This window comes from Stegostoma tigrinum, chromosome 21 (assembly GCF_030684315.1).
Source record: "Stegostoma tigrinum isolate sSteTig4 chromosome 21, sSteTig4.hap1, whole genome shotgun sequence".
NCBI classification, from domain to species: domain Eukaryota; kingdom Metazoa; phylum Chordata; class Chondrichthyes; order Orectolobiformes; family Stegostomatidae; genus Stegostoma; species Stegostoma tigrinum.
The window spans coordinates 52663954-52691296 of record NC_081374.1 but is presented as its reverse complement, the minus strand read 5'-3'; the positions used below and the strand labels follow the sequence as shown (position 1 = coordinate 52691296).

Below are 27343 nucleotides of genomic sequence, written 5' to 3'. Positions count from 1 at the left end.
GTACCCGTGTCAGCTTTATTAAGTAGAGTATTCTGGTAAAAATTGCCTCGAGGAGAGGAGAACTTGGACGAGAGGTGTGCAGGGTAAGTGTGTGGAACTGGTAGATAAAGGGCCCTCTGGTTGTGTGGACACTAGACCTTGGGAAGGAAGGGGCTAACTGTGCAAGTCCCAACAGCTATCCGTTTTGCTTTTATGGAACTGGGACTTGTTGTCTGCACGTTGTAGTCACTAATCACCCCCATAATGTTTCCTGGCAAAATTGGTGCTTCAAGAGAAACTGCACCACCAGAGGAGGACTGTTGAATTTCCCCTGCTTAGAATCTCAGCCAATAACTGTGACCCTGGGTATGCAGTGGATTTGTGGGGATTGCAACAGCACCCAACTAGAAACGGACTACGGGTCAATTCCGTTTAACTCCGCAAACTTCCATCCATAGAAGAGTCAATCCTCCTGGCATAGCTATCAAGAAATACGTGAGTCTGTTACCTGCTACTAGGCTAAAAAGGGATTCGTTTTCCTCCTTAATGAGACCTTCACAACTGACACTCCAAATCTGGTGGTGCTGTTTGCTGTTGAGACCATTGGGCCCCACACGGTCCCTTGACCCCAACCAGCATGAACTCAACTGCGAATTGTCACACGCTTTCTGAGCCGGGAGTTTTGCTCTACATGTCAGAACCCAGTTGCCTTGGGCTCTTCCTTGGAATACAGCTTCCTGGGACAAGTCAGCTTGGGAGGCTCCCCCGTGGTGGTGACCGCAAAAAAAATCGAAATTACCTTAGTTGTGGACTCACTGCTCTGGGAAACAGCACAATGACAGCATTGGAGGCAGTCAACCAAGAATTAGCCGAACTTCGGCTCTATGCTCAGCAAATCCGGTATGCAGTGGACTATCAACTGGCTCAGCAAGGAGAAGTATGCACTATTATAGGGGACAAGTGCATTACCCATGTCACCAACGTGTCCTATAACTTTACCCAGTCTAATCAAGCCATACCGGGGCAGTTGGAACGAAACAGAGAGGGACCGTGAGCTGGAGAGGGCTTGTTGGGATTGCTTATGGGCGGTTCCTGAGGCTCATATCTGCTTCATGGGCTAGTTCTAGTAGTTATCATAGCGGTCTGCTGTACATTTATGGCATGCCTGAACCCTTGCTGCTGACATGTGTTTGACAGGCTGGCAGCTCCCCACTCGGCCCCGATATAGGTTATCATGAAATGATAAAAGAAGGGAATGAGATGTTATTGGGATAGCATCCCAATGATTTCTGTATTTCTATAAATTAATGTCCTTCATCTGCTTACACATAGGAATGCAGACACTGCCTTACGCTTCCTGCCTGAATAGAATTAGAGTTAAACTGCGCAAATCTTTATCTTCCTGCAATGGAGTATGTGGAAACTGTCTCAAAAAAGGTTAAGTGAGGAGCATGTGTTAAGGTGTGAGACCTCTGAAGTATGTAACTTCTGTCGCTGACAAAGGGGCCAGGGCAGTGACTATGTTCGATCCAGACACACCGGAAACTTGAAAGTACATTCTGTCTCGTCAACAACTTGAAATCGCCTCCTGTCATCAGCAGTCACGTCACGAATGGTCAATGTTATATCCTGGTCTTTTATGTTCTTGATGTAATCATTGTTTTGTATCCTGTCTTTGTCTGTTGTAGCAATTGCTTCACGTATCATGTCATTGTGAGAGATATACTTGTTTTATGTATTCTGCATTTAGTAAAGTATAAAAAGCGGGAACTGTCCGCTGCTCGGGGAGAAATACTTACGAGACTCTGCACTCTGTGTCGGAGTACAGTGATTCTCCACAGCTTGTACTTTCTTGGTAATAAAGGATTTGTGTTTTTTTTCTAAACAGGTCAGTATCTTGTTATTGCAGCAAGTCCGTGGGAGTATCCGAAAACAAACCTGACAGTAAGACATATCTCAAAGGATTTGGGAGCTTGTCAAATAGGATTGCAGAGGAAATTGTGCATCTACCAGAACCATGAAGCAGAAGGCACTGACTCCAATGATGGTTTCTCCAACATCGTACAACATCTCTTTGGCGGGGATTGATCGGAAAGACCTGATTTCTTGAATTATTTTCCAGCTTCAGATACTAAACTGAAGGAGACAGATTGAGTTTTGTGCACAGCATCTAGAATGAGAATGGGACATCCCTGACAGACATCCTGTCAATTGGAACTATGATGTAATGAAGGACAAGTCAATAGTGAATATCTACTGACATGGGATAATTTTAGTGAGCATAATCTTGATTTCATTTCTTTAATTTGATTTATTACTGTCATGTGGGCTGAGGTCGAGTGAAACGTGTTGTCTTACTTAATGTAAAGACAGATCGTGGGATACAAGTGCATCAGGGAAACAGAACAGAATGCAGGAGACAGTGTTTTGGCAGCGGAGAGAGACCAACATGAACATTTAAGAGGTACATTCAAAAGTCTGATAACAGCTTGGAAGAAACTGTTTTTTAAATCTGTTCATATATGTATTCAAATTCTGTATCTTCTGCCTGATGGAAGTGAGTGGAAGAGACTGTAACCAGGTTGGGAAGGATCTTTATGTTGGTTGCTTTCCCAATGCAGCAGGAAGGAAAGATAAAGTACAGGGATGGGAGGTTGGTTTCCGTGATGGATTGGGCTGTGTTCACAACTCCCTGTAGTTTCTTGCAGTCTTGGAAACACCAGTTACCATATCAAACTGTGATACAACCAGATAGGATGCTTTCTTTTGTGCATTTATATACATCTGTCAGAGTCTTAGGCCAAATTTCTGAAGCATCCTGAGGAGGTAGAGGCATTGTTGTGCTTTCTTGACCATCGTGTCGACGTGGGTGAACCAGGACAGATTGTTGGTGATTGTCACTCTCAGGAACTTGACGGCCTCAACCATCTCCACCTCAGCACCATTGATTCAGACAGGGGCATGTATCCTATAGTCAGTGACCAGCTCCTTCATTTTGCTGATGCTGATGGACAGACTGTTGTATTTACACTGTGCTGCTGAGCACAACACTTTCTTCCTGTACTCCGTCTCATTGTTGTTTGTGTTCCAACTTCCAACATTCATGTCGTCGGCCAACTTGTAAATAGAGTTGGTGCAGGGTTTGGCCGCACGTTCTGTCTGTATGAGCAAATAGGAGGGGTCTGAGTATGAAACCTTGTGGGACACTTTTTGCTGAGGATTCTCTTGGGTGATGTGTTGTCACGCACCCTTGCTGACTGCGGTCTGTTGGTCATTAAGTGGAGAATGCATTCACAGGGCGTTTGGGAGGTGGGAGCAGTGACCTAGGCCCCAGAGTTTGGAGATGAGTTTGTTTGGAATTGTGTTGTTGAAGGCGGAGCTATAGTCAATAAATAGGAGACTGAAATAACGAACCTTTTTTGTCCAGATGTTCCAGGGAGGAGTGTAAAGCCTGGAAGATGGCATCTGCCATGGATCTGTTGCGTTGTTTGGCGAATTCTAAAGGATCAAGATAATCCAGGAGGCTGGAGTTGATGTGTGTCATGACCAACCTGTCCAAGCACTTCATGATTATGGGGGTCAGAGCCACCGAGCAGCAGTCGTTGAAGCATGCTGCATGATTTTTCTTTGACACTGGGATAATGGTGGTGTTGTTGAAGTAGATGGATACTCCCACCATCTGGTCCATGCAGGGTCTGAGTGCCTGGTCACTTTCTATGGGGTCACCCTTCAGAAGGCAGATCTGGGTGGTGTCTGTGTGTACGTGTGTGTCTGATATTCTTGGGATAGGTGACATCTTTTCACAGCCCTTCTGTTCAAAGCCAGCGTAGAATTCATTGATCTCAATCTGGGATGGATATACTGTTGTGCACGATTCTGTTCGTCTTCCCTTTGTAGCCCATTATGTTGTGTAATGGCAGTGCGATGGGATTCTCCAACCAGAGCTTGTCCACTCTGCCTGTTCTTTTTCTTTATTTCTCCCTCTTTTCCTCCCTTCTCACAGCTTCCAACACCCGGCCCTGACCTCCGACTCCCAACCTCCGAAGTGGGAACGCCAGCAATCAGCAGCCTGAAGCTGGGACATCAGTGACCACTGACATGACCAATAGTGCAGTTTACTCAGGCAAGAATCAGAATTATCATCAGGTTGGATGTAAGAAAGTGTGTCAGAGCTGAATAATGTTCGACTCACTGGAGAAAGAAATGGTTACATTTGTACAGCACATTTCCCCATTACCAATGTGATGATTAAGGAAGTACCATGTAAGAATATGATTCATTTTAAAGCAATTGCCTCAGAAACCGACCCACACATGGAATTGATCTGTGACACCCTTCACTCTTCAATAAAGAACTGAACAACTTGTAATATGTAGATCGGCCAACAAGAGGTGAGGCTACTTTGGATTTGGTTCTGGGTAATGAACCAGGCCAGGTGTTAGATTTGGAGGTCGGTGTGTATTTCGGTGATAGTGACCACAGCTCGGTTATGTTTACTTTAGTGATGGACAGGGACAGGTTTATACTGCAGGGCCGGAGTTATTGCTGGGGGAAAGGCAATTATGAGATGATTAGGCAAGATTTAGGATGCACAGGATGGAGAAGGAAACTGCAGGGGTTGGGCAGAAATGAAATGTGGATCTTGTCCCAGCAACAGCTCAATCGAGTCCTTGATAAGCATGTACCTTTCAGACAGGGAGAAAGTGGTCAAGCGAGGGAACCGTGGTTTACTAAAGAAGTTGAAACTCTTGTCAAGTGGAAGAGAGAGGCTGATGTAAAGATGAGATGTGAAGGCTCAGTTAGTGCACTTGAGATTTACAAGATAGCCAGGAAGGACCTGAAGAGAGAGCTAAAAAGAGCCAGGAGGGGACATGAGAAGTCTTTGGCAGGTAGGATCAAGGAACACCCTAAAGCTTTCTATAGGTGTGTCAGGAATAAAAGGAAGACTCAAGTAAGATTAGGTCCAATCAAGGACAGTAGTGTCAAGTTGTGCGTGGAGTGCGAAGAAATGGGAGAGGCACTGAATGACTATGTTTTGTCGGCATTCACATAGGAAAAAGACAATGTTGTCGAAGAGAATACTGACATATAGGCTATTAGGCGAGACGGAATTGAGTTTCACAAGGAGGTGTTTGCAAATCTGGAAGGTGTGGACATAGATAAGCCCTCTGGGCCGGATGGGATGTAACCTAGGATTCTCTGGGAAGAGAGGGATGAGATTGCAGAGCCTTCGGCTTTGATCTTTATGTCGTTCATATCTTCAGGAAGAGTGCAGAAGACTGGAGGATATCAAATGTTGTCCCTTTGTTCAAGAAGGGGAGGAGGGGCAATCCTGGTAATTACAGACCAGTGAGCCTTACTTCGGTTGTGGGTAAAGTGTTGGAAAGGATTATAAGAGGTAGGAGTTATAATCATCAGAAAGGAGTAATTTGGTTCAGGATAGTCAACATGGTTTTGTGAAGGGTAAGTTGTACCTCACAAACCTTACTGAGTTCTTTGAGAAGGTGACCAAACAGGTGGATGAGGGTAAAGCGGTTGATGTGGTGTGTATGGATTTCATTAAAGGATTTGATAAGATTCCCCATGGTCGGCTATTGCAGAAAATAGGGAGGCATGGGATTGAGGGTGATTTAGCGGTTTGGATCAAAAATTGTCTGGTTGGAAAAAGACAGTGGGTGGTGGTTGATGGGAAATGTTCATCCTGGAGTTCGGTTACTCGTGGTGTACCACAAGGATGTATTTTGAGGCCCTGCTGCTTGCCATTTTTATAAATGACCTGGATGAGAGCGTAAAAGGATGGCTTAGTAAATTTGTGGATGACACTAATGACACACTAATGGATAGTGCGGAAGGATGTTGCAGGTTACAGAGTGACATTGGAAAACTGCAGAGATGGGTTGAGAGGAGGCAAATGGGCTTTAATGCGGAAAAGTGTGAGGTGATTCACTTTGGACGAAGTAATACGAATGCAGAGCACTGGGCTAATGGTAAGATTCTTGGTAGTGTGGATGAGCAGAGAGACCTCGGTGTCCATGTACATAGATCCCTGAAAGTTGCCTCCCAGGTTGATAGTTGTTAAGACGGTGTATGGTGTGTTAGGTTTTATTGGTAGAGGGTTGTGTTTCGGAGCCATGAGGTTATGCTGCAGCTGTACAAAACTCTGGTGCGGCTGCACTTGGAGTATTGCATACAGTTCTGGTTGCCGCATTATAGGAAGGATGTGAAAGCATTGGAAAGGGAGCAGAGGAGATTTACCAGGATGTTGCCTGGTATGGAGGGAAGGTCTTATGAGGAATGGCTGAGGGACTTGAGGCTGTTTTCATTATAGAGAAGATGGTTAAGAGGTGACTTAATAGAGTCGTACAAGATGATCAGAGGATTAGATAGGGTAGACAGTGGGAGCCTTCTTCCCTCAGATAGAGATAGCTATCACGCGGGACCATAGTTTTAAATTGAAGGGTGTTAGATATAGGACAGATGACGGAGGTAGGTTCTTTACTCAGAGCGTACTAAGGATGTGGAATGCCGTGCTTGCAACAGTAGGAGACATGCCAGCTATGAGGGCATTTAAATGGTCATTGGATAAACGTATGGATGACAATGGAATAGTGTATGTTAGATGGGCTTCAGGTTGGTTTCACAGGTTGGCAAAACATCGAGGGCGAAAGGGCCTGTCCTGTGCTGTAATGTTCTACGTTCTGTCTCCCTTCAACTTTTGCCCTTACAATTTGTTCCTGTGTCCCCTTATAATTGAAACTTCAACCCTGTGAAAAAAACCTCTGAACTTCCAGCCTGTCCATGCCTCTCATATAGTTGTAGATCTCAATCAGGTCTCCTTTCAGCTACTATCTTTCCAGTGAAAAACAATCCTCGTCTTTATAACCTTTCCTCATTGCTCATGCCCTTGAGATCGGGCAACACCCTGGTAAACCTTCCCTGCACTCTTTCCAAAGCTTCCACATCCTTCTGGCAATGTGGTAAACAAAACTGCACCCAAACCTGTGTGGAAGTACTTTGTCCTCCCTTTTTCACAAAGTACTCCATTCTTGCAATTGGGTATGAGTCTGATTTACTCATAGCATTGACCTTCCAATAATCCACACAGAATCATTGAGTACCATCAGGTTTAGGAACCAACATGGCCGCCAAATGCCACTCGCTTTGACTTTGCTCAATAATATCTCCTTAAAGCATTGCTTCCACTGCTTTCTGTATGTGTGCTCCTTTGAGAGGATTATGCCTGTAGGGGTGTTGTTTTATCAGAACGGCATTCCCTCCATCAATCTCATCTACTATGTTATCAGTCCTCCCCGATTCTATTTCCACTGATGCCCTCATTTCACTGCAACTTCAGTTCTCTGTTCCTGGTACAGATAGCTCGCTGTCCTATCCATTTCTTAGAGGACATCCTCATTATTCAACTTATCTAAGGCACATCAAAAACAACATCATCTGGATTTGATTCCTTGCTTTGAATGACTAACACCTCTTTCTTTGGTTCTCTGGACTGAGTTGATTCATTTGGAGTATCTCCAATGGTAAATTATGTAAATGAGATATCTTTATTCCAATCATTTGGGAATCCTGGTAATAAGCTCTCAGCAATGTCTTTAGGGTCCGATGCCATTTTTTCAATGCTCCCTCGGATTCATCATGGCCCACACTTGATGTAAAGTGTTTGATGCCTAAACTATCCATGACCTCCTTAAATTAGCCCCTCGGTCTGACTGAATCTCCATGGGTGAAAGCGACGAAGATGTCTGCAACGTTTTTTTGCTTTGACATTCCGTTATGGAATTTCTTCCAGAAATCTGGTAAACAGTCCATTATAGTCAGCAAACACTGGTTCCCAGTTACAGTTTCAGGGAGGGGACCTAAACAATCAATGATAACCCCCATGAATAGTTCTTCAAATGTGGGGATTGGCATCAATGGCCCTGGTTTTATTTCTGCCTGCGGCTTTCCAAACATCTGAAACATATGACAGGTACAGCAAAATTCTACCACATCCTCATGTAATCCAGGGCAAAGGAAATTATTTTGTGTCTCTGCCTGAATCTTCCTGACTCCGAGATGGCCTCCTGCAGGTAATTTGTGAGCTACGTGCAATTATTCCTGTCTCTATGCTGCCGCCAACACAATCTGCTAAGTCTCTGCTCATTTCTCATCTGCATGAACCAGCCAAGGGTCCATTTCAACCTTCATATTTTATCCTTGAGGTGATAACGTTTCTTTTTCAGAGTAGGCTTTCTGATATAAATTCTTTGTTGCCTCATCTTTTTGTGGTAACTCCATTGATCTTTTAGAACTAAACACTTCTGCCTGATCCCTCTCCCTGTTGAGGTTATTTCCTGTACCATTTCATCAAACTGGGTGTCAGAAAACTGGCACTCAAATCCTTCATCTTTCTCTTTTGCTTTCACTTCTTGATTTTAACTTATGGCTGTGGGACCTTGTCACAACACAGTACAGAAAAAAAATACAGTCTTTTCCCTTTAACTCCTCAGTTCCTTTGTTTTCTTTCAACCTCTCTGCTTCAATGGGCATCACTGCCACATTTGATCTAGGTCTATCATTTCCGAGAACACACGGTATTCATGAAATAGCCATTCTTTCAATCGCTCTCATTATCACTTCCAAAGTCTTGAATGGAATTTCTAGCCTTCCCTTACACAAAGGAACACTCATTCTTTCTCCACTTATTCCAAAGATTAGCACTCACTCTGGCAATAATTCACAAGGAGTGCAAATATTTACCCTCTTATCACTAGAGACTGACTAACTTCTGCAAATCTGTCAAATGTTTGACCTGTTCCCCCATTCTACCTGAGTAGACCTCACGAACGCTTCGAAAGACTTTGGAAAGATCGGGCATTCTCTAACTTTCCAGTCCGAGACTAGGCTGGGCGTTCTCCTGCAGCTCCTCAACTTCTCCTGTGATTTTCTTCACTTCCTCAACTAATCCCACTGGTTTAGCCTCTCCTACCACATCCTTTTTGCCATTGGCTCCCTTAACCCACCAGTTCTGTGGCTTTGTGTACCCTACCTTAATGCAGTGAATACACCTGAGGTCTTTTTTTCTCTTTTTCACCCTCTTGGATTTCTGTTGTCTCGTGTGGCAAGCTGCTCCCAGTGTGATCTACTTTTTGGTTTTCATTGAAGGAGCTCTATGTTTCCAAAAGTCTATCCCTTATCAATTGAAATGACTGTCGGTAGTTGGATTTTGGTTTATGCACTAAAGCATAATCATCCACCATCTCTGCAGCTCCTCTCGCTATTTGAACTTTCTGTTTCTCAACATGAGTTGTTGTCATGTCTGGAAGTGTGTTTTTAAACTGCTGCAACATGATAACACCTCTAAGATCCTCATAGGTCTCTTCTATCCTCAAGGCTCTCACGCATCTATCGAAGTTATTCTGTTTAGCTCTTTCAAAATGAATAAAAGTCTGACCTGCTTCCTCTCTATATTTCTGAACCGTTGTCGAGGTGCTTATAGTCCATATTATGGGCATTCAAAATTGCCTGTTTTGCATGGTTATATATCCCTATCAGGTCTTTGGCTGTGCTGGGTTTGCTTATCATCAATATTCTCCTCATGAAGCCACTCTAGTTTCTTCATTTCAATCATTTTAAGTTTCCTATCCGACTGAACTTGCAACTTCCGAAGTTTAAATTTTCTCTCCTTTTCTTTTTGCCTTTCTTCTACTTCTGACCAAAATTCAAACTGTTTCACTCCCTTTTCTTTCTCTTCTGCCCTGGCTCTTCTTTCCCTTTCTTTTCCTTTGTTCTCTAACTCCTGTCTTTTAATTTTAATTTCAATTTCTAACTCTAGTTGTCTTAATTGCAATTTATTTTTTTCTAACCCCACTGCAATTTGCTGTTTCTCTGGCATACATAAGTGATTGACTGACTCCTTTACAATTTCAGCTTTCCTGTTATCCCAAGTTTGAACCAATTCTAGTCTGTCTGTGAATTGTAAAAGATTCTCCGTTTGCTGTCTTTTTAAGCTTTCTTGGCAAATTTGGGAGGCATATTCAACCCCCAAAACTCTTGAGCAGTTTAAAGAGCCATTTCCCCACTTTTGATTTAACCAACAAGAAGCCACAGAAATTAATCAGAACTTACACTTCTCACTAAGGTTTTGTCAGACACTAGTCCCCAAGTCTCTTGGGACACTTTATACCCCTGATGTTATCAAACCAAATCAAACCCATTCAGATCTGTTTAGATCTGTTCAAATCCCAAATACACACCAGCCTGATCCTGGACCCGAGCCCCCAGTGTGTTCTGAAGCAGAGATTGACCCCCACCCCGATAACTAAAACTAAAACATTCAGAGAGGCTGGCTTCACCATACAATATGTTAAGACAAGTGTGAAAAGTGGTATAACCTGCCTCTCACCTTCAATCTGTTCCAAAGGGGTGGTTAAATGAAATGACTTCCTGAGTCCAGCTCTCTGATCAGCAAGAAACAAATTATCTCCAAGTGAGAAAGAACTTCAACAAGGAATGAGAAGAGTTAAAAGGGATAATGAAAAGTTAGCAAATAGGATTAAAGAAAATCCTAAGGCTTTTTGCTCATGGTTAGAAACAAGAGGATGGCCATGGAAAGGGTTGGTCCATTCAACGACAAAGAGGCAAATCCAAGTATGGAGCCAGAAGAGGTAGGTAAGGTCCTATCACCTGAATACTTTGTATCAGTATTCACCAAAGGGAAGGAATTAGTGACGTATGACCTCAGGGAAAGGAATGTCGTGTCTCTAAACCAAGTTGCTGTGAAAAAGGAAGAGGTACTGTACATCTTAAAAAGTATTGAGGTAGATAAGTCCCTGGGTCCTGACGGGAACTATCACAGAATATTGAGCGAGGCAAGAGAACAAATTATTGCCCCATTGTTTACGAAAGATAGCAGAGGTCATCCTGGAAATTACAGACCTGTCAGTCACACATTGTTTGGTGAAAAATTATTGAAAATGTTTCTCAGGGACAAGACCAATATTCACGTAGAAGCAAATAGATATATTAGCAATCGGCAGCGTGGTATTATACCGGGAGAGGTTGTGCCTCACTAACTTGATCAAGTTTTTTGAGGAGGTGATGAAGATGGTTGACGAGGGAGAAGTGGTCAGTGTCGAAAAGGATTTTAGTAAAGACTTTGACAAGATCTCTCATGGCAGACTGGTACGTGCGGTGATGTCTCATGGTATCGGGGAGAATTGGCAAGCAGAATGCAGAACTGGCTTAGTCATAGGAGACAGAGGGTAGTGGTGGAAAGATGCTTTTTGGAATGGAGATTTGTGACTCGTGGTCTTTCACAGCGATCAGTACTGGGACCTTTACTGTTCATTGTCTCCATCAATGATTTGGAGAAAAATGCAGCTGGTCTAATTCACAAGTTTGCAGAAGATACAAAGATTTGTGGAGTTACGGATCATGAGGAAGATTGTCAAAGTACACAGCAGGATATAGATCAGTTGGAGACATAGGCAGAAAAAAAGACAGATGGAGTTTAACCCCGACAAATATGAGGTGATGCGTTTTGGAAGGTTCAGTCCTTGTGGACATAATACAGTGAATGGCAGAACTCTTCGGAATATTAATTTGCAGTGGGAACTATGTGTGCAGGTCCACAGATCACTCAAGGTGGCACCGCAAATAGAGAAGGTAGTAAAATTGCCGATGGCATGCTTACCGACATTGGAAGGGACATTGAATTTAAGGAATGGGAAGTTATGCTGCAGCTTTGTAGAATTTCAGTTGAGCCACACTTGGAATATAGCATGCAATTCTGATCATCACACCACCAGAAGGATAAGGAGTGTGTACAGGAAAGGTTTACCAGAATGTTGCCTGGTATGGGGGATTTTACCTTTGAAGAAATATTGGACACAACTTGATTTGTTTTCAATGAAAGTCAGGAGGTTGAGGGGCGACTGGTAGCAGATGACAAGTTTATGAATGGCATAGAGTGGAAAGTATGAGGGATTTTCCCAGGTTGGAGAGATCATTTACCAGGGGTCACAGGTTCAAGGTGCAAAGGGGGAATTTTCAAGAAATGTATGAGTTAACTTTTTCACACAAAGGGTGGTACATGCCTGGAACATGTTGTCAGACACGTTGAAGGAAGCAAATACATTAGCAGCATTCGAGAAGCACCTGGATGAATACATGAGCAGGAAAGGAATAGAGGGATAAGAATCCTGTAATTGAAGGCAATTTTGACATGGAAGAGCAAAATGTGGTATGGCAGGCTTGGAGAGCTGGAGGCGCTGTCTCTGTGCTGTACTGTTCCTTGTTCTTTGGTGCTGGTCCATTGGCCCTCGAAGACATTGCTCCCTGGGCCATCAAAATGGTCGGTAAGGATAGAATCCATTTAAAACCTTCTCCTCCTATTACCTTGCTCAGAGCATCATGAAGCATTCTATTTTTCCTCTCTCCCGGGCCCGAGCTCTGTGGCTGGTTGGGGATATGACACTAATATGTTCTTCCCAAAAGTTTACATGCATCCCTCAGGCACTCCCCTGTGAAATGGGTCCCTTGGTCTGAGCCCAGGTGGAGGGGAAGCCCCCCCATCCCGCCCTCACCTGGGGATTATTTCAGCTGCGAGTGTTTTTGCCACCGAGGCTGGAGTAGAGCCCTTTGTGGGGAAAGCTTCTCCCCATCGGGTGAACTGGTCAAACACGAGCAGACAGAATTTCTTATTCTGACTTAGTGGGTGTTGTCCGAAAAAGTCAATTTGGATGTGTTCCCATCGTCACAATGGACAGGGCTGATGGGTCATTTTGATTTTAATGCATTTCTGCCATAATGCAGTATGTCTCGTCCCACTCCTTTCCTCCACCAGCAAATAGAGATTAGCTGTATCACTTTATCCCTCCCTGGTCCATGGTGAACATTGCATAGAGTCTCTTGTCAGAATGTGGGTGGTACCACCTTACCTTCGTTCCTCCTCATATCATCTGCTCTCGATGCTGTCCCGTCCTTTGCCTGTTCGGATCTTTCTTCTTAACTGGCTGCTGCTTGTAACCAAACACTGTCCCATTCATCACCTTTAGCTTCTTGCTTCTTCACAGCTGCTACCGTTATCACTTCTTGTTCTAACATTGCTTTTGCTGTGCTGCCTGTATAGTTGTTCCCTCTCTGCTCTGGTGTGTGTATCCTTGTGTGTGCTTTAATTCTAATTAATGCAGTCTTTTTTGGTTTGTTCACGACAGCTATTGGGCCCCTGAATTTGGGGTTTTCTGCTGAATTACACGACCCCTCAAGGTAACATAACCTTGTTTTGCCCATGCCATCAGGCAGTCATGGACTACACCAAAGGTATACCTTCTGTCTGAGTAGATGTTAACCCTTTGTGCTTTCTCAACAGCAGCTTGGCAACACGTGCATTTCCCATCTGACCCCTCCAATGGCTTCTCCTTAACTCGTCACTGTCTCTCTTCTTCCTGCTCCATGTGTGTCTCCTTCCTGATTCATAGAGCTCGCTGGATTCTCTCTGCTGTCTTTAACCACTCCCAGGTGCATGTCTCCTGGCAACAGTGGAGCTTCCCATTTGGCTCACTGAGTGTCTGTAACACCTCTCAGTTCACCAGCTTCGAAAAGCTGGGCTATACTATGTGTGGAATATAATATCACCCTCCCCAGCTGCTTCATGGGGGAGGACATTTTTGTGCCCAGCTAGCATATTTTATAGCACGATTACATGAGTGTTGTACCATCATGAACGGACCCATTTGGCCCAAGTAGAATCCCACAGGCATGAGCTTGTCTCCATGTCCCTGTAACACTCCTGCAGACTGATTGCCTTTGCTTTCACTGCAAAAGAGGTGAGAGAGTGTTTTTTTTCAAATCAGGGTGTCCTCATGCTGCTGCAGAGGTCAGTGTCGGTTTGAATTCAACAAAGGCAATCCCTTGCTCAGGTCTCCATTCAATTCTCTCTGAGTTAGATCGGTCCCCCTTTCATAAGGTCATGCAGGCTTCCCGCTAGTTGACTGTAATTTTCCAGAAATATGCTGCAATAGTTTATCAAACCAAAGATTTGTCTTATCCTTTCAACGGGAACTTTTTTCTTCATTTCCAATCATGCTGCATCACTGAGGTGACCAGAATATTGCTCATAGTTTTATTACAGTAAAGGATGTGTATAATTTGTGTATTCCAGATTCAGGTTTGTTAATTTGAGTGTGAGTGTTTTTATATCCTGCAGTTTTCTACCAAGAAATCCCCTCTCCCAGCAGCAGTAAAATAAATTCACACATGTCCCAAAAGTTTCTCCAGCATTCTTCATCTGTATCCGTCCTCAGGATACTTCTTCAATTTGCTACATTAATTTCCCAGTTTTGTGAATGATTTTATCGCAGAGTGACACTGCTTCCCACTTAAGCATCCCACTTAGGTGTGGTTTTGTGATATGAAACATTCCGGGTCTCATGATCATCAGGCTCTACCTTCAGATTATGTTTCCCATCCCCTTTCACTAAATCTACTTTTGTTGCTTTAAGGTCAGTTTCTGAATGGACGATGTGTCAGGGTCTCATCATTTAAACTGTGTTTTTGCGCTGTTCCAAGCCAATTGGTCAGATGTCGTATCGGTCTACATCTAAGGTCCGCTCTCTAGTACATTGACAACTTGGCAACTCATTGTGGATGTTTGATGTCTCCTTGTATATTTATCCAAATTCAAACTTGCTTTATTCCCTCAAAATTGCAAACAGTTTTTATGTTTTGGAATTCGCAATGACCAATTAGTTTCAATGTTTCCACAATACATCCCTGACACTGAGTGGTGTTATTGCTGAATGGCTTGATGGGTTGAGGGTGCCCCTTTCATCACTGTGCTGCGCAGTTGAAAGTTTGCAAACAGGTTCAGCATTCAGTGTCTCCAACTTCTTAAAAAAAATTCCCTCCAACCATTCCAAGTCAAGCAGAATGGGTTAATTAGTAATGATCAAACACAGATTCAGAAAAGGCTGCACTCATTTGGACATGTCCCAGTTTTGCTTATCTTGGAGGACTGTCTGATCTCTGTTGTGCTTGTATGCAATTCTTATCGTTATCAAAGTCTGTTACACCTCTTACATTTTCCCAGTGTTCTAATTATATATTAAAAATACAAAAGACAGCTGATTTATCATAACTACTATAAGGTTTATAATATTAACTTCTATTGTAAAGTTAGTTGTACATAAAGATTTATAAATATCCCTACTGTTCGCACTCTTTGGCGAATGAGTTGCGAGCACTGTTGTTTCTTACAGGGCACACCTGACATTCCTTCAGTGGTAAAGAAAAGCTTCCTGACAATTATTAATTTACACATCTATGTTTGAATCTTTTCCCATAAGTGCTCTTTGCATTTTATGTATTGAAATCTGTCTCTCATTATCTGACAACCCTTTAACCCTTTAACCTATTTCTGAATTTTTTGAATAATTTCAAAGAAACTTCTGCAAAAGACCCTGACCTCCTGTTTTCACAACTGCATGATGAGCTCAGCTGACAGTCTTCTGGGATGATTTACACTCCTTGTCTGAAATAAGTCGGTTCTGTCCTGGGAGGATTCTAAAAAAAACTGTCTCCAACAAATTTTCTTGCAGCTGTCATTTGTGCGAGGGTCCCTTTTGCCTCAGGATAACCCTTTCTCAAAGGTACCATTGGGTCTCACTTAAATGCTGGAGCAGGCTTTTACGTCTGTATAACCACCTGTCAGCCATTTTGTGCAGGTCTAGAGGGAGAGTTTTGCTGCCAGCAATCTGTGTCCCTCAAAGATTGCCAACCGTGACAAAAATCAGAAGCTTTCACAGCGCTGCTCCTTCATCAGGTGAAGTCATTGACAAAGGAGCAGTGCTAAAACAGCTGGTGATTTCTCAACAACCTGTTGAACTATAACCTGGTGTCATTTGCCTTCTGACTTTGTCCATCCCATTCCAACACTGACACCTCTTCATCAGGGTTACCAACGACCACACTTACCATCCCTCAAACCTTTCCATTCCAAAGGATCATAAGCTGTCATTTATGTCACGTACAGTGTGCTGACAAAGCCAGATAAATGTTCCCCCCGCCTCCCTTGTCAGCATTCCACAATGAAATTCACCAAAGATCATCAGACATCACCTTCTAAACCCATGACCATCGCCATCTCGAAGGACAAGGGCAGCAGATCCAGGGGAATACGACCACCTGTCAGATTCCGGCCCAGCCACTCACCATTCCATCTCGCAAACATATCACTCTTCCTTCACTCTCACTGGTTCTAAATCCTGGAACTCCCTCCATCGTGGCATTGTGGATCAAAATACAGCACATGGAATGCAGCATTTCAAAAAGGCAGATCCCCATGATATTCTCAAGGGAACATGGGTCAGGCAATATTTGGTGGCCCAGCCAGAAATGCCCGGGCACATTGAATGAATGAAAAAGGGATGAGGGATATTGTGCCAAGAGAAAACAGGGTAATGGGGGATATGAGACTGCCTGATGGGACAGCAATGTTTGCAGGCAAGCAGAGAAATAATGGACAGTGTGACATTCCAAAGAGATCATGGTGATCATCTCGAGGTCATGCATAATAATGACCGATTTGAAGTATGACCAATGGGATGTGAGGGAAAACAGGCTGTGAGGTTGAGCAATGATGGACATAGGGATCAACCAATAAAATGGTAGTGATGGGCGATGGTGGGAGGAGAGTAATGACGGACATGGTGACAGGCTCATGAGATGGGAGAGATGGTGGAATGGGATAGTGGAGAATGATGCTCGACATGGAGACTGGACAAGTTTATGCGAGTTAAGTATGTGGTGTGGAGAGTGATGATGGAGTTAGTGACGGGCCAATGGACTGGGAGTGTTGATGGTGTTTGGATGAGAATAAATTTCTTTGAGAATAGAACAAGGTGCGGGGTGAAGGGCGAAATCAAAAATGATGGCAATGTTCATGGTCCGTCCCATTCAGTGAGCCCTAATCTCCAATTTATTTCTGCAGCCTTCCCTCCAGATGGTTTGTTTACCCGCTGTTCGGATCCATTGTGTAGGATTAACATTGACCATTAAAAGCGATATTTTCATCTCAACATAGTTTGATGAAATTTAGAACATAGGAATTGGAGTGCACCATTCGGTCCATCAGTGCTGCACTGCCACGCAATATGGTCATGACAGATCATCTAACTCAATCCCCTTTCCCACATTCTCCCCCAAATCCTTGTCCCCTATAGCCCTCAGATCTATCTCTGTCTCCTTCTTGAAATCAGTCACTGTTCCATCATCAGACATAATGGGAACTGCATATGCTGGAGAATCCAAGGTCAGAAAGTGTGGAGCTGGATGAACACAGCAGCCCAAGCAGCATCTTAGGAGCACAAAAGCTGATGTTTGGGCCGAGACCCCTGCTGTAACGTCAGCTTTTGTGCTCCTAAGATACTGTTTGGCCTGCTGTGTTCATCCAGCTCCACACTTTGTTATCACTGTTCCATCATCAACCACTTTCTGTGAATGCACCATTCTTGAAGAGAAAGCATTTCTCCTCTGCTCAGTGCTGAATGGGTTACCCCGTGTCCTTAAACTCTGGGCGCCTCATTCTGGGCATAAGTCTGAAATATACTTCTTGTAGTTACCCTGGTGAGTCTTATTGGAATTTGGTCGTTTTTATTTGATCCAAATCATTCATCAAAACTCCAGCAAAAACACACCGAGGCAACACGGGCTCAATTCACCCATCAGTGCTGCTGCTCCAGGAATGAAACGACAAAATCTTTGTTGCAGTTTCCAAATAGCCAGCACGCCCTTCATCAAATACAGTGATTAAGGCTGCACATAAAGAGACATCTTCTGTGCGAGCATTCACATTCCTGCTGCCTTTTGCTGTGGGAGCAGGCAAAATCTCGGGTGCGGCTTGGGGGAGGAAGGGATAGGTGAGAGAAAGAACAGGTTAGGGAGGCAGGGATGAGCTGGGCTGGTTTTGGGATGTCGTTGGCAGAGGGTAGATTTTGAAGCGTGTGCAGTCCACATTGATACCATTGGGCTACAGGGTTCCCAAGCGGATATGAGTTGCTGTTAATGCAACCTTTGGGTGGCATCATCGTGGCACTGTAGGAGGCCCAGGATTGGCATGTCATCTGATGATTGGGAGGGGGGAGTACTGTTCCTTGAGAAACAGAAGCTATCTGCTGTCAGCTACCACAACAACAGACTAATTACTGATTGGAAATGTGAAACAAAGTAACAGAATCCTGAAAAGACACCTTAATAAATGTATTTAATTAACAGATAAATCTGAGTCAATGGATATGACAGCACATTCTTCAACTGCTTTCTGAATCTCATCTGGGTCACGGCATAAATTGCAGTGTTTGTGCAGCAACTGAGGAGCTGCAGCATGAAGCCCAATTCCTGCACAAAATTATGGAGATACAGAGACACATAGCCCAAAGAATTCACCCGCCACCGCACAGAATAAAACATAAACAATGACCATAAGAGGATGAAATTGGCTGAGAGAAGAAACAGCAAGTTCATGGATTTCCTTCGGCTCTCCATCTCTTGGTCTCTGGGAGTCTCTGTGCTGCTGTGAGCCCGGAGTCTCTTGCGGGCTCTGCTGGTCACTAAAATGTGCCTGATTGTGAAAACATTAAGCAGAAATATCAGGACAAATGGAATACATGGGTTGCGGATGTTCTGGAGGAACTCGATTACAGCATAGCTTGCAAACCACTGACCAGCTGATGTTACCAAACAAAAGCAAGGGATATGATATCGCCGATAATAACCCCAAAACATAAAATACCACAATATATTCTTGAAACAACTGATTACAGTCACTGCTCCGAGAAACACAGATGCCATTCTCTCCCTGCAGTACCTACTTTTCAGATGTGGGGAACAAATGGCCACAAATCGATAAAAGGTGAAAGTGACGGTGAACCAGACAGAACAGTCAGTGGCTGCATAAAGCAGGACAGTGTGGATATTACACACAGGGAGGGACATCAGCGAGTAAACAGAATAAACGATCGGAATATTTCTCAGTATCAGGTAAAGAATAATGACAGGTAGATCCGCGATGGCCATAGCCAGCAGGTAATGAGTGACACGTTTAGACAGCCCACAGTTTCTGCAATGCAGTACGAAAATTGTCATTACGTTACCTATAAGGAAGGCAAAGGAAAATCATTATTTATCAGCCAACAGGAAAAGCTTTCAACCTAATTACAAACCTGCTGTGATTTTTAAATTCAGTAATTTGTATCTGAATTAATGAAAGAAATGACCTGATCTATTTCAAAACATGACATGCAAAACACACAGTTCAATTACTCCAGAAACAGTGGATACACAGATATGAGAACAATGTTTGACGTAGCATACACTAGACCACTATGTTGTGAGGCAGCACTGTGACCTCACAGCACCAGGGACCTGGGTTTGATTCTCACTACAGGCCTTGCTCAGTTGCTTGTAGTGTTCAAGGGTGTGTAGATTACAGTTTGGGGATTGGTCCGGGTCGGATGCTCCAAGGGTCAGTGTGGACTTCTTGGTCCAAAGGGCCTGTTTCCACTCTAAACGAATTCTAATATCACCCGAGACTAGGCACCAGTCACATATTTACAGTTCCTAATGTGGAGCATGAAAACATTGTGAGAGTGTGCCTGACCGTGAAAATATTAGGCAGCAATATCAGGACAAATGGAACACATGGATTCAGGATGTTATGGAGGAAGTCGATTGCACCATAGACGAGAGACCACTGAGCAGCTGATGTGACCAAACAAAACCAAGGGGCATTATATCACTGATAATAACCCAAAAACGTTCCCCATCGCGAAAAGGCAAATGGCAGTTGGAAATTTGTCTTTTGCATTGCAATAAAATTAATCACTGGCAAAACAGATTCATCGTGGTTGTGTGCGTGTGTGTGAGTGTGTTTGCGAGAGAGAGTTTGATATAGAATAGATGGAGTTAGATGTGAAATTGCTCACAGTTGAATAATGGCATTCTAATACAAAACAGAGAGCTGAGAGTTAAGGCTGACAGGGAATCTGGGAAGGATTCCGTGATGACCGGAATGACTGAGGATCCGAGTGATGGTGTACTTGGGTCTGACTGGGAGCCAGGATTGACAATGTAGCAGGTAGTCGCAGGGAGGCTGGTCTCACAATGATTGTGAGATGGTTTTCTGAGAGTGATGGGACTGCTGGGGGAGAATGGCATTTTATCACAACTCGGAGTGATAGAGGTGTACAGAGTTACAAAATAGCAGGAAGTGCCTGGGGATTGAGGAAAAACAGCAGAGAGGAGAGTCATGGGGAAGTATGGGGTAGTTGGGGAATGTGGAATGACAGGGCAATGTGAAGTGACAGCTAAGCTTGGAGTCTCAGGCAGTATCCACTGAGAACAAAACTGCGAGTAATAGCTGTGCAAAAGGTGCCCACAGGGCCAGAATTCAAAGAGCAGTGTGAAGTGACAGAGGAGTTAGGAGTGACTGCAGTACTGGGAGTGACAGAGGTGATGCACTGATTGTTTTGTCAAGTTTGTAGAGTGGTGGACAGCAAAGAGATGAAAGAACGTAGAACAAGAGTGGATCCACTGTCATTCTGGCGAAGAGAGTAATGTAGGAGCTGGCACTAACAAATCTCTGGCAGTGATGTCGGGAGTGTGGAAAGACAAGACACCGGGAGAGCCAAGGGAGTTGGGGATGGCAGAGCAGGGAGGAAGATCATCAGAGGGGAGAGTGATCCAGGAGGCAGGAGAAATTGGGAGGCAGAAATGGTGAGGTAACTGAGAGTGATGGTGAAACTGGGAGTGAAGGAAGACCTGGGAATCTCATTAGAAAGAAGGCAATGCTGTAAAGCGATTTCAAAGTTGAAGAGCTGTTGCTGTCTGGTTTATTTGATTTTCCATAAATAAGTTAAGAGGTCCTGACACTCTGACAGAAGTCTGCGCTGCACAGCATGTCCCCATAACCCCAAGGGGCATCCCAAAACTGCTATTAAAACAAAATTGTTATCTATCCAAAAGATGCACTTGATCCAATTGTAATTTGTCATTTATACAACATGTGATTTGTCCAACATGCAATTGACCCAAATCAGTAATTGACTGAAAATTGATGTTGATCGTACAGTGTAACTGACCCAACACTGTAACATGATCAATGCTGTAACCCATCTAAATGTGTAATTGACCCAACTGAACTGTTCATCTAAGTAATTTTGCTTCAATTAATCTCGGTGCATTGTGTGATGTGTTGAAAGCAGATCCAGCAGATCAGGTGGAACCATTGAACAACACAAGGAGACTCAGTGGGAACAACATGAGTAGAAACAGTGACAGAATGAGCAGCCAACACAACAGTACTGTTCAACAAGGTGTTTATAATCAGCGTAAACAGATGTGAAGCTGGAAAAACACAAGATGCGACACAACTATCCTTGACCTCCTCCACTGTCAGTGAGGCCAAATGGAAATTGGATGAACCACACCTGATATTTCAATTTGGGAGGCTACAGCCCAGTGCTCTGAATATTGATTTCACCAGTTGCAAAATGCCTCCCCCCATGGCCTTATCCCATGTCCAGCCCTGCCGCCCCCCCAACCCCCCCAGCCACCCTGAGCTTGCCTAACCTGACAATCTTCCTGCTCACATCTCCGCTCCAACCTTCCTACAGATTAATCACAATAACTTCCAACTTGAATGCATCCATCACCATCCCTTACCCCAGCGACAGCCCCTCCATGCATTTACTTCTGGGCTCCCCCCAACTCCGAGCCTAATGAAGGGTTTCGGCCTGAAATATTGACTTTCCTGCTCCTCGGATGCTGTCTGACCTGCTGTACTTTTGCCGCTTCGAATCTCCTGACTCTGACTTCCACCATTTTCAGTCCTTACATTCTTCAAGTTACTTATAATCAGCAATTGGATGGGAAGACTTACCAGGGACTCCAACAGTAGCCAGGATGGGATAGAAAAAGTGCTGGATAACATCAATCAAATTTCTATCCTCTATCCTCTGTCATTCTCTGTCCAATATGGCGACACAGACACCGAAGAAAGAATGAAAAGAGACCAGGATAAATCCCTGTCCATTGTTATAACATTCCAGTTGATTTTTCTCACACTCGGATCCATTGTTAGAACATTCCAATCTCTTGTCCTCAGATAGGGATCTCCCCTCTCCCCCTCTTTGGAGCTGCTGATCCCTGTTAGTGTCAGAGGTGAGGCTCCTGCTGACACTATGGGATAACACAATGGAAACAGTTCCTTATTAAGAGAAGAGGGAAACTTTCCAGTGATAGAATTGGGATCCATAGAGACTGACATTAAGCATAGTTGCTGACCAAAGGGAATTTGAACGCAAGCAGGATGACTGCACAGGGCTCTATTTACTTCAAATAAACATGTCAACTCTTACACAGAAATGCATGGACTTTCACAGTGTATACACAGACCAGTCAGCCCGTCTGTTCGTCAACAATGAACTGACTACCCTCATCACATTTTCCACATTTTGGCCCATCGCACTGTGAGAAAACAGGTAAATAGTTAAATACTCCTTCATGTAATGCGGTCAAACAGTGAGCTTCACACTCCTACCAATCCTTGAGCGAAACAACTCTCCTTTCATTCCTTTTCAATTGTTCCTTTAAATCTGCGCTGCCCATTACTGATCCAACCACAAAGGGGAAAAGTTCTGTCTTGTGTAATCTATCAGTGTCCCTGATTTTCAGATGCATCTCAGTCATGTCCCTGTTCAGTCTCCTCTGCTTCAACAAAAACCTCGTGATGGTAAAAGAACTGTTCCGGCTTATGGACAAAACACAAACCCCGACCGTCCTTTCTGTATGTCCCGACGTTTTCTGAGTGTAACGTTTTGTCTTCAGCTTCAGACAAGTGGTTACACATTAATTAAAGGAGGAGTTGTCAGAATATTGGCGCCTGGCCTTGGTGATGTAGAGTTCAGCACGCCATACTACAACTACATCGCCGAGGCCAGACACCAACTCTCTGACACATCTTCCTAACCCCGCCTTGATCATGACCCCATCCCTGACCACCAAACCATCATCTCCCAAACCATCCAAAACCTCGTCACCTCAGGTGACCTCCCATGCAGAGCCTCCAACCTCATTGTTCTCCAACCCCACACTGCCCGCTCCTGTCTCCTTCCCAACATCCACAAACCTGACCGCCCTGGTAGACCCATTGTCTCTGCCTGGCCCTGCTCCACTGAACATATCTCCTCCTATCTGGACTCCACTTTCTCTTCCTTGGTCCACAAACTCCCTAACTACATCCCTGATATCACCCATGCCCTCCACCTCCTGCAGAACTTCCAATTTTCGGTTCCCAGCGCCTGATCTTTATCATGGACGGCCAGTTCCTATACACCTGCATTCCCCATACAGGTGGCCTAAAGGCCCTCTGCTTTTTCCTGTCCCACAGGCCCGACCAGTCCCCCTCCACTGACACTCTCATCCGCCCAGCCGGCCTCGTCCTCACCCTCAAGAACTTCTCTTTCAATTCCTCCCACTTACTACAGACAAAGCGGGTGGCCATGTGTGCCTGCATGGGCCCAAGCTCTGCCTGGCTCTTTGTAGGTTATGTGGAACAATCCCTTTTCCATACCTACACTGGCCCTAAGAGCCACCTTTACCTCCGTAACTTGATGACTGCATTGGAGCTGCCTCGTTCTCCCATGAGGAGCTCGAACAGTTCATCCACTTAACCAACACCTTCCACTCCAACCTGAAGTTCTCTTGGACCCTAACATACCTTTCTCCTTCCTGGACCTCTCTGTTTCCATCTCTGGTAACCACCTCAAAACCAATATACATTTGAAGCCCACCGACTCCCTCAGCTACCGAGAATCCACCTCCTCCCACCCACCTTCTGACAAAAATGCCATCCCTATTCCCAATTCCTTTGTCTCCACCGTACGTGCTCCCAGGATGAAGCATTCCACTCCCGTACATTTCAGATGTACTCATTTTTCAAGGAGCGCAACTCCCTCCAATCAGTGGTCGAGACCGCCCTTAATCGTGTGTCTCGCATTTCCTGCAACTCATCCCTCACACCCCGTCCCCACAACAACAACCGGAACAGTAACACCCTCGTCCTCATGTACCACTCCACCAAACTCCGGATACAACACCTCATCCTCTGGCCCTTCCGCCATCTGCAATCTGACCACACCACCAAAGACATCTTTCCCTCCCCATCCTTATCTGCTTTCTGGAGGGACAACTCTCTCCAGGGCTTCAATGTACTCTCCACACTCCCCTCCAGCCCTACCACACACAACACTTTTCCCTGCAACCGCAGTAAGTGCTACACCTGCCCCTACTCCTCTCCCTCACCCCCATCCCAGGCCCAAAGAAGACTTTCCACATCAAACAGTTGTTCACCCGCACATGTGCTGATGTGGTATACTGCACCCACTGTTCCCGTTGTGGCCGCCTCTACATCAGGGAAACCAAGCGGAGGCTTGGACACCGCTTTGAGAACACCTATGCTCAGTTCGCACCAAACTGCACCTCCCACTCGCGAACCACTTCACTCCCCCTCCCATTCCTCAGATGACATGGCCATCCTGGGCCTCCTGCAGTGCCACAGCGATGCTACCCAAAGGTTGCAGACACAGCAGCTCACATTCCGCTTGGGAACCCTGCACCCGAATGGTATCAATGTGGATTTCATAAGCTTCAAAATCTCCCCTCCCCCTACTGCGTCCCAAAACCAGCCCAGCTCATCCCCGCCTCCATAACCATGCCTTTCCTCCTACCTGTCCCCTCCTCCCACCAAAGCCCTACCCCCATCTCCTACCGACTAAACTCATCGTGCCCCCTTGACCTGTCCGACCTCCCTGGATTGGCCTGTCTCCTCCTAACTCCCCACCGACACTTACCTTTACTGCCTCCATCCCCACCTCTTTGACGAGTCGGTCTCCTGTCCACCTATTTTCTCCTCTATCCATCTGCAATCTACCTCCCAATCTTTCCCTATTTATTTCAGGTTCTCCTTGCCTTCCTCCATTTCTGAAGAAGGGTCTAGGCCCGAAATGTCAGCCTTCCTGCTCCTCTGATGCTGCTTGACCTGCTGTGTACTTCCAGCACTGCACCTTCTCATCTAATATATCAATGACCCTGATATTTAGATGCATTTCAGTCATGTCCCTGATCAGTCTTCAGTGCTCCAGTGCAACCCCAGATATAGTAAAAGAATTGTTTAGGTTTCTGGACAAAACGTCTACCCCAACCATCCTTTCTCCATGTCCTGACACTTTCTGAGTGTAATATTTTGCTTTCATATTCAGACAACAAGGGGCCACAAATCAATCACAGGTAAAAGTGACAATGAGCCAGACTGAAACACAACACTGCGTGCGAACAAAGTCAAAGTAATTCACAATACTGTGTCAGCAAATAATTCAGAAATAAATCCAGAATAAGTTACGATGCTTCAACCTTATTAAAGTTGAAAATTAAATGCTTGATACAGACCACGGCCATTCCCACGGGGTGACAGGTGATCGATTTTGAGAGATCACAATGCCATATATTTAGGATAATAATCACCATCAAGTTATCTTTCTGTGAAATCAAAGGGCTGGAGGAATCAATTATTGAATCAATTGCTGAACCAATTTTTTCGATATAAATGCAGATCCATTGCTCTGCAGTAGGTGATCTGACAGAAGTTTGGATCAGCTAAGCAGGATTATTTTATATCCAGGGTCAGGGTTTATCATTTTGATGTTTTAAGTGAGAGAGAGTGAGCCACAGGAACAAATGGAACATGCTCCATTTCAAATGTTTGTGAAATATTCATGTGTGGCATTTCAAAAGGACCATGGATTCCTCAATTTACAGTTCCTCTGCATTTATTCGTCTCTCTCTCTCCCACTCTCTCTCCCTCTTTCTCTCTCTCTATCTCTCTCCCTCTTTCTCTCTCTCTCTCTCCCTCTCTCTGTCTCTCTCTCTGAGATGAGGTTCTGCAGAAGTGAATTCGCAAGCAGTAGCAAAACACAAAACTGAGATTAGGAATTGCCTAATTAGATCTGGGAGTTCATATAATAAACAGAAGGACCATTCTGCCTCAGATGCATGGGATGTTCATTCGAAGTCATGTGGCACCTTAATGACATTTCATAAATCTCAGACGATTACAGTTGGATAAACTCCAGCTCCAAGTTTTGGCTGAAGCCACAACAGTGACTTTGTCAACCTATGCGTTCCACCAATTGCCCATTTGAAGAAAGGGGTGTGGGAAATAGCTGACACACAGATTAATTTGAGATAACAAGGTGAAGAGCTGGGTGATCACAGCAGGACAATCAGCATCATAAAAGCAGGAAAGCTGACGTTTCAGGTCTAGATCCTTCTTCAGAATTCTTGGCCCAAAACGTCAGCTTTCCTGCTCCTCTGATGGTGCTTGGCCTCCTGTGTTCGTCTAGCTCTACACCTTGTTCGATCAGATTCTCCAGCATCGGCAGCTCCTATTATCTCTCTAACACAGATTAATTTAGCAGGCTGGTACCTCAGCACAGCCTAATGTTAATCTTTCATTTTACCTGTCATGAGCTTCTAAACACTGATTGGGTAGAAGGTTCATCATGGCAGTGCAGCTGCAACTAAACTCAAACCATACACATTGTGCTCTTGTTTACAATGAGAGACAAGAATAATTCCAATTAATTCAGGGTAGCTCAGCTTAAATTCTGTTGCTATCAAATTCTGATGGCAGTGTAAGTGTGCATGCAACCAATGTGTTTGTCCTCTCTCTGTCGCCCCCTTCCACATTGCCTCCCCCTGACAATTTCTCTTCGCCATGTCTCCCCGTGTCTGTCACCTCAGTGAACTCAGTATATTTGTAAACTCCAACGCAAACCAGGAGTCCAGGATGCCTCAGATGTTTCTGTGCAATGCACATCAAGGGTAGAGGAGAGAATACAGACCTTCTTATCCCCAGGCTCAATTGGGAAGCTTTTAGATTTTCACTCTTCGATCGCAAACCTCCCAGAGTACATCACAAATGCAATATGTGATCTTGCACACACAGTGTTCACCTCTCTCAACTTCACAAGGCTCACCATAAAGGGATCAGGATTGAAATGACTAAATTCAGAAGGTCCTAAATAGGTGAGAAAGGAAGAAACATTTTCCTGTATTGGATCATCTTAAAAGAAGGGGAAGGAGATTTAGAGAAGATGTTATAAAGTATTTTCACCCAAAGGATGGTAGGAATCTGGAACTCACTGTTTGTAAGGTTTGTAGAAAAACAAACCATACAAATTCATCACTTGTGTGTGTGTGTGTGTGTGTGTGTGTGTGTGTGTGTGTGTGTGTGTGTGTGTGTGTGTGGGGG

The 27343-nt window shown here is 44.5% G+C and overlaps 1 long non-coding RNA gene across 1 annotated transcript; it reads left to right on the top strand.

Moving 5' to 3' along the window:
* Positions 1-1787: 1787 nt before the first annotated feature.
* On the top strand, positions 1788-9706 carry LOC132210850 (uncharacterized). The gene is made up of 3 exons (XR_009447022.1): positions 1788-2254; positions 2349-2443; positions 3983-9706. It is a non-coding gene; the product is annotated as an uncharacterized LOC132210850 (long non-coding RNA).
* The last annotated feature ends 17637 nt before the right edge of the window (positions 9707-27343 follow it).